Source organism: Pinus tabuliformis, chromosome 2_1, assembly GCF_031772625.1.
Source record: "Pinus tabuliformis cultivar Carrire ecotype Pingquan chromosome 2_1, CPIR1, whole genome shotgun sequence".
Classification (NCBI taxonomy): Eukaryota; Viridiplantae; Streptophyta; class Pinopsida; order Pinales; family Pinaceae; genus Pinus; species Pinus tabuliformis.
Genome location: NC_142299.1, coordinates 104,552,576 through 104,571,986, shown reverse-complemented (window position 1 = coordinate 104,571,986; position 19,411 = coordinate 104,552,576).

Genomic DNA, 19,411 nt, shown 5'->3' with positions numbered 1-19,411 from the left:
AAGAAGATCCTGAAAGCATAGATATAGGAGATTTGGACATATTAGGATTGGAACAAGCTTGTAGGAAAAAAGAAGTTTACGAGATCCCAAAAAGACAGCTGGAAAACTTGGAAGTCATCCTTTCCAGAGCACAACAGCAAAGATCCCTAGGCATTCAGCTTGGAAGTCAATGGGATGGCAGAAACATTCCTAAAGACAATAAAAAATGGGGGAGAAAAACAAACCTCCAAAGAACCATCTGCATTGGGGAAATGCTGGTGGAATCAGGAAGATATTCCAAGCTTACAAAGTATTACATTCCCCTACCCAATAATGAAACATGAAGCTCACTTCATGGAATATAAGAGGGCTAAATAGCCATGGGAAATACAGAATGATAAAAAACATGATTCAGTAGGAGAAACCCCAAATCTTCTTCATGCAAGAAACAAAATGTAACTCTACAACACTCGGTCAGACCCTTGCAAAAGCATGGCCAGGCAGTCAAGCAGTAGCAGTGGATGCCTTAGGAGCTTTAGGAGGTCTAGCAATAGTCTAGGACGAATGAGCTATCACGCTTACTAATATCCATGCGAGTAAGCATTTCATTCAAGCCACCTTTCATATAATAGGGACAAATGTGCATGGTCACCTAACCAACGTCTACTTCCCCTAGGAGGCAATGCATAAGATAGACATTTTAAATACTTTATCTCTAATCAACTCCACCAGAACACATCCACTCTAGATCACAGGAGGAGACTTCAATATGATTACTAAACTGGAAGAAAAAAGTGGAGGTAGGAATAAATTGGATAGTGAAAGTATCCATTTAAAAAATTTCATCCAAAACAATTGAATTATAGATATGCCATTCAATAATGGAATCTATACTTGGAATAACAAAAGAGTTGGCACACATCAAATTGCCTCTCGACTGGATAGATTTTTTCTTTCAGACAATGCCATCCATCTTGGAGGAGATCTTTCGGCCTCGATCTTACCTCTCACAGGATCAAATCACTGGCCTATCTCGCTCCAATGGCAAAGACCCGGGAGCACCACACAGCGGCCCTTTCACTTTGAAGCTTTCTAGTTGATGCATCCAGACTTCAACAATCTGATAAATGTAGTTTGGAAAAGCTTCAAACCCCCAGACGGTTCAAAAATGTACCAATTCCAACAAAAACTCAAAAATGTAAAAAAAATATCAAGCAATGGAATCAACTGACCTTTGGCAATATCATCCAAGCTCAGAATGCTCTAGATCAGGAAATGAAAAGAATCTGGTAGACGATCATTACTGAGGGGAGATCTGAAGCACTCTCAGGGTAGGAAAAGCTCCTTTAGACACAAATAGTAGAAATAGAAAAGCAAGAAGAAATACTCTAGAAACAAAAATCAAGAGTTATATGGCTTAAGGAAGGAGAAAGAAATAAAAAAAAATAAAAAAAACATCGCACTATTATACAAAGAAGAATGCACAACAACATCACTCACATTCAGAATTAGCAAGGAGAATGCTTGGAAAAACATGAGGATGTAGAACAAGAGCTTCTTACTTACTTCAAATAGGTGCACCAAGAACCACAAGTTGATAGACAACCAGCCATAGAGAAGATTATCAAGAACATTCCAAAAATCATAACAGAAGAACACAATCAGCTCCTCCTTCGGCCCATATCTTTACAGGAAGTTGAGAATGCTATGCGACAACTCAAAGAAGGAAAGGTGCCTGGCCCTGATGGTTTTACCTCAAATTTCTTTCACAACTTTTGGGATCTAATTAAAGAGGAGGTCTGGAAGGTTGTTGAGGAATCCAAGACTAATCAATGGATGCTTCCCTCTCTGAACGCAACCTTTACTGTCCTCATCCCCAAGGAAGCGCAATCTCAAACTCCAAACAAATTCAGGCCTATTGCTATCTGCAATGTCACTTACAAAATCATTTCCAAAGTTATTTCTTCTCGACTTAAGCCGTTGCTACCCTTACTTATCTCGCCAGAGTAATCGAGATATGTGGAAGGTCGACAAATCACGGATGGCATCATTCTCACCCACGAGATTATACACTCCCTGAAGCAGCTCAAAAAACCAGGTATGCTTCTAAAAATGAACCTCTCTAAAGCTTTAATAAATTAAGGTGGACATACATTCAAAAGATGTTGATTGCCTTTGGCTTCTCCCCTCCCTGGGTTAGATGGGTTATGAGTCTTATAACCTCCACTTTCTTCTCCATTCTGGTCAATTTCATCCCTTCCATCCCCTTCCATCCTTCTAGAGGAATCAGACAAGGAGATCGTTTATCCCCCTTTCTGTTTTTTTAATAGCGGAAGGGCTTGGACGAAGTATTAAAAAAGCTCTTCAATCCCAGCAGCTCAGAGGCCTCTCCTTTCCCAACACCTTTGCTTTTACCCACCAACAATTTGTGGATGATAACATGTTGTTTGGCCATCCCTCGGTTCAGGAAGCCCTCAAATTAAAATCCCTTTTGAATGAGTTCTCAGATCCCTCTGGTGCCAGCATTAATAATGCTAAGTCCCAAATATTTTTTTTCCATACCCCTGCCATCACTCAGTGTTCCATAGCTCACATTTTGGATTCATGTTAGCCACTCTACCCTCTAAATATATGGGTGCACCTATGACTGACTCTGCTTTAAAGCACTCTACCTGGCAACTGCTCTTGGAGAAATTGGAAGCTCACCTTTCCTCTTGGACTTATAGAGCCCTCAATATGGCCAGTCATCTAGTTTTAATCAAAGTTGTCTTGCAATCCATGCCTCTTTATCTTTTTTCAGTACTGGTAGCACCAAAATGGGTACTCAAGAAAATAAAAAATCTTCAGAGGAATTTTTTGTGGGGATCATCGGGACAAAATAGAAAATGGGCACTAGTGAAATGGGCTACGGTCTGCCTTCCAAAAATTTCAGGGGGCACTGGACTTCGTGATCCTCAGCACAGTAATGTAGTCATGGGGGCACATCTTTGGTGGAAATGGATCTCGGTGCTGCATACTCCTTGGGCCATCCTCTGGACAGCCAAATATGCAAACAACCGACCAACAGATGATCTAATCTGACTCACAGAAGTAGGCAAAGGGTCCTTAATCTAGAACGTGGCTAATTAGCACAAAGATATAATCCAATAGCACAACTTTTGGGAAATAAGGGATGGCAATAATGCATGGTTTTGGGATGACTCATGGCAGCAAAGACCCAAGCTGAGGGACCTGATCAGACCCCACCAAATACAGGAATGGGAAGGGCATTAGATGGATAAGGTTAGCCAGCACTGGATTCCCACACTCAGACAAGGATACAGAAAATGGATAAACTTGGACCACATCATCAGGAAAGGCACAGAGTCCATTCAAAAAAATCTGGAGGCAGAGCTTCTTAAGAGGAAAATTTGTTTTTTTGATAAGAAGGATATAATAAGATGGGGTTACAATGCACAAGGAACTTTCACCACTCAAGAGGCATACAAACTAATAATAGGGAATCAAACAGTCAAGGATCCTCTTTGGAACAAAGTATGGACCCCCAACATTTGGCCAAAAGTCTCCACTTTCCTCTGGTTGTTATGTCAAAACAAAATACTCACTTGGGACAATCTGCAGAAAAGAAGCTTTCACGGGCCCTCCATTTGCCCCAACTGTAAACAACAGGAAGAAACCACTCTGCATCTCATGAACTCCTGCCCTTTGGCAAACAGACTCTGGGAAAAAGCAAGTTTTAGATGCCAAAAAGAAGGAAGAATTAAAGCGGATATTACCAACACCATACGTAGTTGGGAAATCAATCCATATAAGAGTAAACTATTAAACTCTTTATGGAAAATCATCCCAGGTCTTCTCATGTGGACAATATGGAAAGAAAGAAACTGCTGCATCTTCAAAGACCAATCCACACCTTTAGAAGTCCTATGGAACAATGTTTGCCAAAACCTTCAGGAAACATTAATGCTCCAAACTTGGTATGAAGAGGACTTTCCTTCCCTTCCATAGGAGAAGAATATATGGGCAAACTGGAATCTTCAGTTGAACCAGGTACAGGCAAATCATATTAAATTCTCTTCACATTACAAAATACCAAAAAAAATGGCTCCCTCCGCCCCATAATATGATACAATTAAATTTCAATGGAGCTTCCAAAGAAAATTCGGGCAAAGCGGGATACGACGGAGCATTCAGGGATCATAAAGGCAAACCTCTTCTAACTTTCCTATGCTTAATTGGTTGGGATACAAATAATTCGACTGAATTATAAGGGCTATGGCAGGGGCTTCTTTTAGCTCAACTTCATAGCTTCTTCCCCCTATTAATTGAAGGCGACTCTTAGATTCTAATTAACATGGTTAATCAGATTCTGCAGGGGACTCCCACATACAAAGTGGGCAATAACTGGAGATTGGTGGAAAGATTAGAGCTCATCGAAAAATGGCTCTCCACCAACAAAGCAGTCACCTTCAAACATATCCGCAGAGATGGCAACAAAGTGGCTGATCTCCTAGCTAATATAGGGGTTGATAGTGGCCGGACTCTACATATAGGCTCGCTCAATACTATTGCCACTGCTTTCAGATATAGGATTACAATGAATTGGTACAAAGTGAAGAAGCACACCCGGATCTGGGTGATCATGATGCAATTAATGGCGATTAGATTGAAGGACGGTGGGTGGCTTGGCCACATGGCCACCCACGTCCCCTTCCAGGCCAAATATGGAAAATTCCTCTCGACTTGCAGGCACCATTACTATGGTGCTCAAGTTGAGAAATTTTTAGTGAACATAAAGATATGGCCTCCACAGACCATAATTCATTCTTCCCTCCCCTGATAAACTATTCTTGCCCTCCTCGGGCTGCGGAACCGAGCTCTTGCACCATCACTGGCAAATGATGTTGGTTGTTTAGCTTTGTGGATGTGGGAAATGGGTATCATTTCTCCCAAACGACCCATTGTAAGTTGAATTATGCTCAAAACCCCTCTGTTTTCCTTCTGAACAGTCATTCCAGTCCCAGAAATTCCTCTGCTTCCCAAATTGTTAGATCTAAGATTAATACAGTCTGTTGGATCAGGTGCACAGCAACAATAATTAAACACATAGCAGAATAAATCAACAAACACATAAGACACAGCTTTTAACGTGGTTCACCCAACCAATCTGGGCTACGTCCACCAAACATAGGCATCAGGAATATATTAATCAAATTGGAGATTACATCATGAAATCCTCACACTCTCTCTTAGCAAATCATCCGAATGACTGCCTGTTAAATAGCATAGAGAATCTAACAGCCTCATAACTCCCTCACATCAAATATAGGAGGCATTAACTCCCTCCCAACAACCTGGAGCTAATCTAGGAACTGAATCCCTATTGTTGTCATCCTTCAGAGATTTTTGCCTATTTGACTACAACAGAAAATCTCAACAATATCCACCTTGACAACAATTCGCCTGATGCCCTGTTATTATTATTTTATCTTTTCTGCAAGCCAAGAAAAGCCATACACCAGCGTAGCTTCTCCAACAAAACTAGTTTCGTGAACATGTCTGCACAGTTCTCCTTTGTATGCACCTTTTCAAGAGAAACTCCCCTTTCAATGATAACCTGTCTTACAAAATGATATTTGATTGGAATATGCTTTGACTTACTATGATAGGCCGGATTCTTAGCCAAATGTATTGCACTTTGACTGTCACAAAGTAACCTGATGTTATCCTGTAACCTACCAAACTCACCAAGCAAACCTTTCAACCAAACCGCCTCTTTGCAAGCATGAGAAGCAGCAATGTATTCTGCTTCAGTAGTGGATAAAGCAACAATGTTCTGTAGCTTTGACATCCAGCTTATAGCTCCACCTACAAGAGTAAAGACGTACCCTGAAGTTGACCTTCTCTTATCCAAATCACCTGCAAAATCGGAATCAACATATCCGCAAACAAATTCACTACTCTTATTGTAAGAAATACAATAACTACTTGTGCCTCTCAAGTACCGAAGCACCCATTTCACTGCTGACCAGTGCTCTTTACCCGGATTTTCCATGTACCTACTGACAACCCCAACTGCATGAGAAATATCTGGTCGCGTACACACCATCGCATACATCAAACATCCTACTACATTGGCATAAGGAATTTGAGACATATAATCCTTTTCTTCATCGGTATTAGGACATAAACTCGAAGAAAGCTTAAAATGGGAAGCTAAAGGGATCGACACAGGCTTCACATTGTTCATACCAAACCTCAAAAGTATTTTCTCAACATACTTCTGTTGTGATAGCCAGAGCTTACCATTACTCCTGTCTCTGAAAATCTCCATGCCCAAAATCTGTCTTGCGGCTCCTAGATCTTTCATATCAAACGTCCTTGCCATCTGAGTCTTCAACCTGTTGATTTCTTCAATGCTTTTGCTTGCTAAAAGCATATCATCAACATACAACACTAAGATAATGAACATGCCATTATTTAACTGCTTAAAATAAACACAATGATCATATTCACTTCTTACATATTTCTGACTCAACATGAAAGAATCAAACTTCTTATACCACTGCCGAGGCGACTGCTTCAGGCCATATAATGACTTCTTGAGCCTGCAGACAAATTTCGCATTGCGATGCTGAACAAACCCTTCTGGTTGTTCCATATATATTTCCTCATCTAAATCACCATGTAGAAATGCAGTCTTAACATCTAACTGCTGCAACTCAAAATCAAACAAAGCCACTAATGCTAACACAACTCTAATTGAAACAATTTTAACCACTGGTGAAAATATCTCATGAAAGTCTATGCCAGCTTTCTGAGAAAACCCTTTTGCAACCAGCCGAGCTTTGTACCTGTCTTCCATATCATTCACACCTCGTTTCAGCTTGAAGACCCATTTGCATCCCACAGTTTTCCTGCCTTTGGGAAGTTCAACCAGATCCCACGTACCATTCTTACCTAAGGCCATCATTTCTTCCTTCATGGCTGCTTTCCATTTGTCACTATTTGAACCTTCTATAGCTTCCTGATAACACAAAGGTTCATCATCATTAGCGATCAAAGCAACTGAATCATCATACCTTCTCGGACGGCGTTTGATCCTTGTAGATCTCCTTAAGAATGTTTCTGGTGCTTCCACAACTGGCTGTCTATCAACTGTAGGAATTTCTTCATGATCGCCATCTGAGACCTGTTCATGTCCTCCATCTGAACCCTGTTCATAATCGGATTCTGAAACCTGTTCATGACTAGAATCTGAACTATGGTCGTTATGACTATCATTAGAAATGCTGTCAAACTGAATATGCTGGAAATCAGATACATCATCCTGTTTCAATCTTCCATCTACATCTAACTGTACAAGAGAGGATTCATTAAACCTTACATCTCTTTTGATGATGATTTTGCGGGTAGTAGGATCCCACAATCTAAATCCCTTTGTTCCACCACCATACCCAACAAAGATATACCTTTTAGACTTTGGATCTAATTTAGTTCGCTGATGTTTAGGCACTAGAGCATATGCTTCACAACCAAACACTCTGAGTTTAGAATAGTCACAAGGGTGTCCTGTCCATACCTCTTGCGGAACCTTGCAGTCTATTGCCGTTGATGGAGATTGGTTTATCACATAACAAGCAGTTGCCACTGCTTCCGTCCACAACTCCTTCGGCAACCCGACGTTACTCACATACACCTTGCTCTCTCTAGAAGAGTCATGTTCATGCGTTCAACAACTCCATTCTGCTGAGGAGTATAAACCGTGGTCTTATGTCTCTCGATCCCTGCATCCTTGCAATAGCTGTCAAACTCCTTGGAGGAAAACTCACCACCATTGTCAGTTCTTAAACATTTTATAGTTCTACCAGTGTTGTTTTCTACCAATGCTCTAGACTGCTTGAAAACTGTAAAAACATCAGACTTCTTTTTCAACATGTAGACCCAAACTTTTCGAGAAAATTCATCAACGAATGATACAAAATAAGATGAGCCACCATATGACACTGTAGGGGCTGGACCCCAAACATCTGAATGGATATAATCAAGTATCCCTTTACTAGTATGTTTGCCTGTTTTAAACTTTTGTTTACTTTGTTTACCAAACAGACAATATTTACATAAATCCAATTTTCCAGATCTTAGATTAGGAAGTAACTTTCGGTCAGGCAAAATTTTCAATCCTCTTTCACTCATATGCCCCAATCTTTGATGCCATAAGTGAATGGAACTACCGTCATGTTCAGACACAGACACATGATCTGACCCAGTTCTACCTTCTAACTGAAATAGATTTCCTACTTTCTTAGCCTTCATCACTAGTAAAATACCTTTATAGATTTTCATAACTCCACCTTGAATTACAGTTTTATATCCATTTGAATCAAGTGCTCCTAATGAAATCAAATTTTTCCTTAAATCTGGTACATGCCTCACATCAGTTAATATTTTGGTTGTGCCATCAAACATTTGTAGTTGTATGCTTCCAATCCCAACAATATTACATGTTACATCATTATCCATGTACACAACACCATCATCAATTGATCTATATGTTTTAAACCAATCTTTATGTATACACATGTGGTTAGATGCCCCGGAATCTAACAACCAATGTTGATCATGTTTTGAAACATTAACTGATAATACCTCATCGCTCATACCTGAACCTGTATCCGTGGTGTTGCCTTCCTTATTTTCTGTCGAAGAGCCTTCTTTAGCAGCCTGCTTTCGCTTCCAGCAGTCCTTTTTCAGATGTCCAGCCTTGCCACAATGCCAGTACTTCACCTTTGGCTTCTTTCCTTTGGATTTTGAGCGAGAGTCGCTATGCTTTCCCCCGGAGTGTCTCTCTCGTGAGCGACCTCTGGCCATCATTACCTCTGATGTGGAGGTGTCTACATTCGACCTCTTCCTCGTCTCCTCAGCCAACAAGGCTCCAACAACATCATCAAATTCAAGAATTTCTGATGTACTAAAACTTATGGAAGTAACAAAGTGATCCCAGGATTCGGGCAATGAACATAATAAAGTTATCGCCTTATCCTCTGAATCAAATTTCACATCTAGACTGTTTAATTGCACCAACAAGGTATTAAAAACATTCAGGTGATCAGCAATTGAGGTACCTTCTTTCATCCGCAAACTGTAAAGCTGTCGTTTCAGGAGAATCCGATTTGTCAAAGATTTTGTCATATAGAGCTTCTCGAGCTTCGACCACAAGCATGCGGCAGTTTTCTCTGACACAATGTTAAACAGAACATCGTCCGCCAGACATAACCGAATTGCGCTCAGAGCTCTATCGTCCATCTCATCCCATTCATCCTCCGTCATGGAAGCAGGTCTTTTGTTTTTCCCCAACAGTGCTTTCGCCACACCTTGTTGAACCAGCAGATCGTGCATCTTCACCTTCCAGATCTCAAAATTATTCTTGCCATTAAATTTCTCAATTTCAAACCGGGCACTTTGAGTTTTCGCCATTTGTATCAACAAAAAACACAATAATCTCCAATATCCAACCAGCAATTTAAAAAAAAATTGCCTATGCCTTTAAAACAAAAAATATCTTCCCTTCACAAAAAAAAAAAATTCTGCCTATGTCTTTCTGCCTTTCTGCCTTTGCCTTTGTTTAAAAAAAAAACTTTTTGTTTGTTTGTTTACTGTGCAAATTGGGCAATAAAAAATAATCTCAAAACAAAACTTCTTGTTTTATTTGCACCAATATAAGTGCTTTCTTAATGGTCCATCGTGTTATTTTCCTCACTAAAAGAACAAACGAATTCTTTTATGTGAAAAAACAATCGAATATTTTTAAGTGAAAATAAAGGCTCCAATTTTCACACAACGTTTTCACACCCAATGTTTTTACGCACAACGTTTGCACACAATACTCTGTGAGAAATTTCAAAGACATACAACTCACGCATTATTGCATCTCCTTAACAGTAATAGATTCTCACGTGTGTTCCAAAAAGGCAAATAGTATCTCAATAGTCTACGGACTCTCAAAATGCAGGGTGAAAGATACGTAGATGGTCTGCAACTCATTTTTCAAAGCCATACCCAGCTGTCGTTATAATACATCCACACCGTTTTCATAATACCCGTTTATTATACATCCACACGTTTGCAAAAAACACACCATGGCAATTATATGGCAGCGTTAACATACAAGGCAATTATATGGCAGCGTTAACATAAAAGCCAGCGCTCCACAGCAAATTATATCCGGGCAATTACGCAGCACCAGCAATTAAAACATCAACCAACAATTAAGAAACGCACCATTTAATACCAGCATTGCCTCCAGCGCCCAGGCAGAAAAAACGCATCAGCTGTTGAATACCTCCATGCGCACAGACAGAAAACGCATCAGATACAGTCATACGCATCAGCTTCCTTAGCGCTCCACCTCCAGCGCTCCTCCAACGTGCTCTGCCAGCAAACGATCCAGGCAACAGGCAGGCTTTAATCATCCACGCACTCATAGCAACCTCACAGCACCAGCACCTCCAACATGCTCTGATACCAATTGTTGGATCAGGTGCACAACAATAATAATTAAACACACAGTAGAATAAATCAACAAACACATAAGACACAGCTTTTAACGTGGTTCACCCAACCAATCTGGGCTACGTCCACCAAACATAGGCATCAGGAATATATTAATCAAATTTGGAGATTACATCATGAAATCCTCACACTCTCTCTTAGCAAATCATCTGAATGACTGCCTGTTAAATAGCATAGAGAATCTAACAGCCTCATAACTCCCTCACATCAAATATAGGAGGCATTAACTCCCTCCCAACAACCTGGAGCTAATCTAGGAACTGAATCCCTATTGTTGTCATCCTTCAGAGATTTTTGCCTATTTGACTACAACAGAAAATCTCAACACAGTCATGGCACACATTCGACACTGCATGCGCAGCAAAAGGGGGGGCAGTCGTGGCGGAAGCATTCGTCCCCCCGCTATGCCCAGCCTTGAACCTGCTTCTCCCTCCTCTTCCCCATCCATTACTCATTCCCATGGCACCTTCTCTGGCAGATACCTAGACACATGCAGTGGTGGAGGATGATCTTAGATCCATGGTGCCCATAGAATGAATGCTGCCACCCATACTGCCAATTTTCCCCTTCCCCCTCATCCCTCTCATCATACGACTCAATTCCACTTCCATAGTTCTCTACCTCAGCCTGTCATCACAGCCACTGTTACCATAACCTTCACTGAGGAAATTAATCAACAGGAAGCTCAAACAAGAAACAACGGCGAGTAGCAGAGGGCCGCTCGACGGAACAGGAATACTCGAGATCCAGGAAAGCAACAGATGGTTGAGAAATCTGCCACCCTGCATGGCGAGGGAATGGTTGGTAGCCAGCATGCCACCGGTGGCAGAGCAAGAGGAACGAAGGCAATTGGTGGCATCCAGGGCGACACGTCAAGAAAGCATGCAACAGAGGGTAGCTCTGCTGGCACTCAAGCAATTCTTGGCATATCACGTGGCACGTCAATAGAGGAGAAGGATTGGTACGAGTTTGCGTGTCTCATTGTTGAAGAACCCAATACAGATGACTTCCAAGGGGTCCATCCTGACTGATGACTAGGTTGCGAGGTGTCACCTTGCTGCTAGCTGGAGGTTTCATATGCTGTTGTCTGAGATTTTCTATTGTGTTTTTTTTTCTTAATCGTTCCTTCTAGCTTAGTTTGCTAGCTTTCAATCTAGGTCCCCTGTGCGGGCTTTTTACTTGTGTTCTCACGCATTGGTTTCCCCTCAATGGGGCAAGTCACATTTAGGTTTATGATATTATTTGACAAAACTCTGTTTAGCACCGCAGAGGCCGGTACCTCGTTGTATTTTTATTTTGTTTCATATCAATAGAATAGTATTACTTAGAAAAAAAAACATTTATGTGTTCTTTATATTTATTTTTACTACCTATCATCACTTTGCGTCGTTAGATTATATGTTAATGTGTTGTTTACATTTATGTGTTCTCGATCAAGGAAAGGTAATTGGATGGAGGGAAAGTAGTTCGATGGTTTAAATTGTTCAGGATATTTGAAACAATTGCGATTGACCGAGGTTCCTACTCCAGGATTTCGAGCACCATCTGAACACCAAAGATTCTCGTAGTAAGCATTGGCATGCCACGACAAGAGCGGGAGCTCTATTCAACATTCTCTAGCTAGGTAAGAATAAATATTTCATTGTAATCCATTCATTGTCTTTATGGAATCCATTATTGGTTAATTTCTTATCCATTAGGTGCTTCTAAGGTTCTAGTTTTTAATGGATTATTGCGCATTTGCCTAACTGTCAAGTTTCACAGGGGTTGGTACCACCCAGTTGATCCAAGAAATAAGCACAAAATAGGTATTTTCGGTACCAAATTGAAATCTTCCATGCTTAGTTCATCCCAAGTTTGGTCTTTATGAAAATCTTGAATTTCTAAGAACAATACAAAAACTTAAAATGGTATGCCTGAATATGGATGGTCCTCTAACATGAAATAATTTTTAAGATCATTTTGAGGCTATGAGAAGGCAAGTTTACTTTTAGGAATCAGAGAATATTGATGGTCTTCTAACACAAACTAATTTTTAAGATCATTTTGAGGCTATGAGAAGGTGAGTTTACTTTTATTATTGCGGGTTTCTAAGTATTGAAATAATACAATGAACACAAGTTCTTAATTGTTGAATAAATAATTGGAGCTTTTTTGTGCAGATATGGAGTTGATGAAAGAAAGGTTTGCCAAGTTGCTTCTCGGAGAACATATGTGTTTGGTGGAGGCAACAGTGTCTCTTTGGCCTTAGCTTTGTCCAATGTGAGGTAGATGTACTCAGGAATAATGAAAATTTTCCTTTTGATGCAATTTCTTCCAAATTCTTTCAATCTTGGTTGTTTCACTGAATTAATGAAATGCAGTTGCCGTTTTCGGAGATTTATGGAGGTTGGAGCCCCTAGCTCTAGAGCGCAAGACAATGTGGCGGAAGGAAATCGATCGGTTACTCTTTATGCCTGATTAATTTTCCTTTTGATTGAATTACTTTCCAATTCTTTCAATTTTGGCTTTTAGTAAAATGCAGCTACAATTTTTGAAGATCTATGGAGGTTGTTACCCCTAGCTCGAGATCCCAAGACAATGTGGTGGAAGTAAACTGACTGGTTACTCTTTGTGACTAACTATATAGTAGAAATGATGCTTTTGGACCTATGACTTGTGAAAAGTTTTCATAGCATAATGTTTATACATAATCGCTACCAGACATAACAAGACATCGAGAGAGAAGGTAGAATTCTATTCTGCGATCTTTCATGATCTAATAGCGCAGGGGATCTTGCTTTTCAGATTCAAAGGCCTCTGCATCGGTGCCTCCTAGGTTGTCTCCGTAGAGGCGCTGCAGGGAAATGACTTATTGGACACTACTGCAGTGAACGAAAGGCACTCGTTAGCGTCGATGGAGGTGGGAAAATGACGCCTATTGTAAGGATATACACATTTCAAAATTTATCAAATATTTGCTATTGGAACTTGAAACACCATCTTTGAATATTAAGAGGCAATCTTTGTTGGAAAAGTAAGTAATTTTATCTTCTAGTTCTAAATGACATTTTGTTTACTAATTTTTATTTTCAATGATGTTTTATATGGTAGGATTCTTCTTGAAATTATGCCTTACGACATTTCCTTTGTGACATTTGGTGCAATTTCTAGTTATTAATGTTCTTGTGATTAGTTTCATAGTATATTTGTATGTTTTCTCTCCTCTCTTGGCATTCAAGATTCCTAGGTCTTAGCCCCCAAGATCTCCATCAACAATAACCATTGATTGCTACATGTGAATGCAAAGTAACTCATCATGGTTATTCAAGGAAAACCACACTATAGCTCTTGCCAATTAACTATAGGTTTTGAATTGTTAACCTATTTCCTTATGTCTCACGGAAATGAGTTCTTTATCAATTAAAAGTAGTTTTAGGTCTTAATTCAATACCAAAAGTAGTTTCAACCTAGGAAACTTTTACAAAAAAATTAATGTTCTTTACCATTATTGTTAAAATTACCATTAATAAAATCATATACTTCATAAAACACAATTTCAACCTAAATAATACTTACAAGAAAATCATTATCTTTATAGTTATTGGTAAAATCACTTTTATGTTGAAATAATATACTTATAACCTATATTTTTTATATACTTCATAAACAGAAATCCCCACATATATTAATATCAAGAACTCATAGTTTACATATATTAATATCAAGAACTCATAGTTTAGTGTGAGAGAACTAGAATTGGATCTCGGATTCCAATGGAATGTCTATCCTTCCAACTTTACTACGACAGGTCATGTCTGCCATACTTTACTAGGACAGGTCATGTCTGCCATATTTTTAAATACTTGAACCTAGGTAAATAAAATGACAAACCACAATCTCTATCCCTTGAAGTAAATACTCATTGATTTTCCTAAAATATTTTACCGTGACTTTTTGAGAATATGGAAAGGAGAATATGGAAGGGAATTCTGCGTAACAGTCAATAATAGATCGACCCAGAAACAGGAAGGACGGTTGTGGACAACAATTTCACTACGGCCGGGTCTGTTAACCTCGTCATAATATTCAATTTCCATAAAATAATACAAACCCCAGCTGTTAGCAAGTATAATCGACTAATATATTAAAGATAACAGTATTTAAATGAAACAGCGTATAACGGGAAAAGGCTGGTTTGCTTGTTAAGGGGAAGACTTAAGATCTTCTGCACATACGTGCGCGTGGGTTCGAACCCCACAGCCAGCAGACGTTTAAGGACGAATATTCGAAGTAGTTGAATAACCAATTTCTCCGAAAACATGACAGTAATAAGCATTCTATGCTCAACATAATCAGTCAGCTGGTTTGCCCGAGAGGTTAAGGGGGAAGACTAAGATCTTCTGCACATAAGTGCGCGTGGGTTCGAACCCCACAGCCAGCATTTTGCAACATCCTGTTTTGGATCGAGAGTACAATTATAAAAACAGTGGTCAGCATGCCGTGAAGAATTATAGTTGTTTGGGTGACATTGATGGCACTGTGCTTACAAGACAGCCCATAGCAAAATGAAAATCTATAACTGAAATATGCATCACGGATGAGAGAAAAATGAGTGAAACTCGAGGTGTACTGTAGATTGGATATTGTTACAAATAATGGAACAAAGGGACTCTGAGCACTGGGTCACTTAATAAAGATGATAAATTTGAAGTACGCCATGGAGTTGGCAATATTGACCAATAATGTAATTGAAAGTCAGATTCATGCAGATTTAGATTCATGAATGTCAGAGATTATTGTACACTGTAATTATGAACTCTGACCTTTGGGTCACTTAAGAAAGAAGGCAAATTTGAAGTGTGCAGTGGAGTTAGGAATATTGAGCAATAATGTAATTGAAAGTCAGACTCACTCAGAGAAACAGACATTGTGCATATTTAGAGGCAGGGGAGGGATAAATGCAGAGGATGCAATAAATATGTTCAAAGTTCGCATATGTAAGTTAACAGCTCAGCTGACAACGATGGCAAAATTAGAGAGATTATTGTACAATGTAATGAGTATGCATTAGATTATTGTACACTCTTAGGAAAATTAGATCATATCAAGCATTTTTTTGAAAGAGATTTTAGAAAAAAAATAAATAATAAATAAAATACACATACATTATTGTTTGGTGTTTAATGGTCATAAAACCAAATAAAAACTATGGCCGGAAGTATGATAAGCAATCATATATTTTATTATATTTTATAGATACAAAATATATTGTTACAATATTTATAATATGTAAAATAATTTGGTTGAAAATAATTTTGATATATTTAAAAAATAAAAATAAAAATTATAATTATTTATTGTAATAACATATTTACAATGGTCATAAGTAAAAACCAAATTGATCATAATGATATTAAATATATCCATATCAAATATCATTTCATAAAAGATCATATAGCAAAAAAAATTTGAAATAAAGTTCTGTAAAACAGATTATGATTATGATTAGCTTATTGAATCCTTATATCTGCACTTCCCAAAGAGAAACAGTCTCATTATATGAAAATGATGTTTGGAATTACCTCCTTAAGAGAGTGCAATATTTAATTTCTATTATTATATATTTAATTGCTATTAAATGGTTAGAATGTAAATTTGATTAAAATGTTGGCAAAATAGGTTAGTCAAATTTTTTTCTTTTATTATAATATTTAATTGCTATTAAATTGTTAGAGCGTAAATTTGATTAAGATGTTGGGAACATAAATTAGTTAAAATTATTTTCATAAAAATTTAAATGGTAATTAGTCAAAATTAGTAACAATTTTTAGATTGGTAATAAAAGATTTTTTTGAATTTAAAAGTAAATATTGTTACTTTTAAGTTCAAAGAAAAATATTGTGTGAGAAAGATTTAGCAACTAAAAGAAAATTAAAATATTATAAGGAGGTCATCAATCCCACCTTAGAAGATAAAAAGTATCTCTCTGTTTTAACTAGCTCAAAGTAGAAAATTAATATAGCCAAGATTAGAATGAACTCTCATGAGTTCCATAGTGAAACAGTCATTGGGCGATTCCTAAAACACCATGGATGGAAAGGTTCTGCCATCTCTGTGAGAATACAAACATCGAGGATGAAAATCACTTCCTCTTAGAGTGCCCTACCTACAACCACATTAGATCTCAGTTGCAACGCTGACCTTCCTAGCCTTTGACGTTGTCAAAATTACAGTGAGCTTGGGAGGCTTCTCTCCAAACTTTTTGAGCATAGGAATAAAATCTTAAAACAAACTAAATAATTCTTTTCTTTAGGTCCGATAGACCAAAATTTGGTCTCAGTGCACGTTAACCATCATCATCATCATCATAATAATTAAAAAAAATGGAAAAAAGAATATGAAGTATTGAGTTCTTCAAGTTTATATTGTTTACTATGTTTTCATTGTTTCCGTTATTAAAACTATTTCCTCATAATTTAAGAAAGAAAGCCTTATGCATTTTTAGATGAATTATATGTTCACTTTTTTATGAGCATTTCCATATTTATGGTTTATGATTTAAGTGTAGTTTTATTTCACGGTTTAATATAAGTGTAGTTTAAATATTTTATATTTTAAGTTTATTAAAACATATTTTTTGGTTACTGAATTAAAATTCGTTAAAATTATATTTAAATTATTAAATTGGTATAATTTAAATATTTTTTTAGAAAATATTAAAATTTTTAATTTAATATTTTTTAAATTGTTGAGTTGAGAGGCTTATTTTACAGCACAGTATGATGTGTAAGGTTGTATGTCTGTCATCAAAATTGAATTGAAATTTTACTATGTCTCCTAAAATAAAAATGATGAAAAATCTAAAAATAAAATAAAAATTAAATAACCATATAAAACATTTAAATAATATCGGCTCATAAAAAATTTACATGTGAAAAAATTAGATGGATCTCATATGACCAAAACTAGGGCGCTCCCCAACCCAGCCCAGTATAGTAGCGATATTGTAATGCAATGTCTTTTCAATATTTTGATCCTGTCATAATAATAATAATAATAATAGATTCAAACTAAAATAATAAAAATAAAAATTGTTTAGATCTATCTTAACTCTAGATCTATCAAGTGCCTAGAGATCAATTCGCTTTTCACTTTAAAATAGATTTTCATGTGAAAATTTGATCCCTCTTAATCATAGATAGATCCAGAATTAAGATAAATCTTAAACTAATATAATCAAATAGAGAAATTAATAAATCCGAAATTAAAATAAATATAAATTAATATAACCAAATTCTAATAGAAAAAACCCACCACAATCATATTTCAACTTCATCATCGATTATTATTTCAAGGACACGAAGGCTTTGGATAGTTTAAATAATCGAGCATAAATGAAACGTGGGAGGCTTCATGTGTCGAGTTGTGTTTTGTTACTAATGTTTTATGAGATGTGTTGGAGTTATGCTTATATCTTATATTTAAGATGTTGGTTTGAGATAGTTGAGAAATTCTCTCAACCTCTCCTTTTAACTAAGGAATACGTTAGATCTGAAAAACTCTATATATTAGAGTAATTTCTGAATGTAATGTGTGTGTTGAGCGCATACATTTTTGTGTGAAATATATGAGCGATTTTAGCCATTCTTATCGAAGCGCCAGGCTCGTGCTGGGACTATGGGAGAGTTGTGACAAAGTGGAGTATTACAACCTGTACTGTGTGAGCAGTAGGGTGCAATCTTTGTGGTAATTAGTGAGGTGCAGGTGTGAGCTGGACACACAAACATGCTCTCTACAACGGTGCATGCCAATGAGAGGAGACTACGCTTTGAATAGTGGGATCGGAGGAGCTTGCTGTTAGCTGTAGGAGATTGGAGGCATAGATTGGAGGCTTTGTTGGAGACTGCACTGTGGAGGCTTTCGTAGAGAATGCAACGTGGAGTATCGTCGTGAGTTTGATCTAAGACGTGCAGCGCATATTAGTGAGATGGGCGGAGAATAAGTCATTGAGCGTAGATGTGTTAATTATTTTTTCAGAGATCACTGTTCATAAATTATAAAAGAAAAAAATGCTCTTTCATTGCACATTTCAACGCATTCTGATGTGATGTGAGACTGTTTTGTTTTGTTCGAATTTTGAGGTCTATCTGAGACATGCCACTTTCACAAAGAAACAAAAGCATTTTTTAATTGCAGAAAAGTACCTCGGTGTTGAAGTTTAAACGAGCATTTTTTAATAGTTTTTTTTTATCATAGAGTTTATGGTTTTAGAAAAAATCAGCGGTGCAAATTTCCCTTAATGGAAAGTAAAAATTCAAATGCAATTAATGAAGAAAAATTTGTGGGGTATAGTGCATGGTTCAGAAGTAGTGCCTACAGATGCTAAAGAGTTAATTGAATGGCAAAATAGAGATGATAAAGATAGATCTATTATTGGACTTTCTCTTTCAGATTCGCAATTATATCTTGTAGATTTCACTAAACCATCTAACTAAATATGGGAACATTTGACTCAGCTATTTGGCGTAAAAGCTACAAATGCAAAATTTTCCATAAAATTGCAATTATTTAAACTGAAAATGAATGAAGAGACATCTATGTCCACTCATGTAAACAATTTAATGCCTCTTATAAGACAATTAGCTGAAGTAGGAGTCAAGGTGAAGGATGAAGATGCTAAAGCAATATTTCTAAATAGTCTTCCTTCAAGTTATAGTAATGTTGTCTTCACTTTGAGTCAAAACAAAAATTCATGAGACAATTGCATCACTTCTTGAAAAATAAAAAAGACTAAGACATGAGGATACAGAAGAGAACTCCCCAATAGAAAACACATTGTTTACAAAGACAAGGATGAAAAAGAAAAATGCAAACAAAA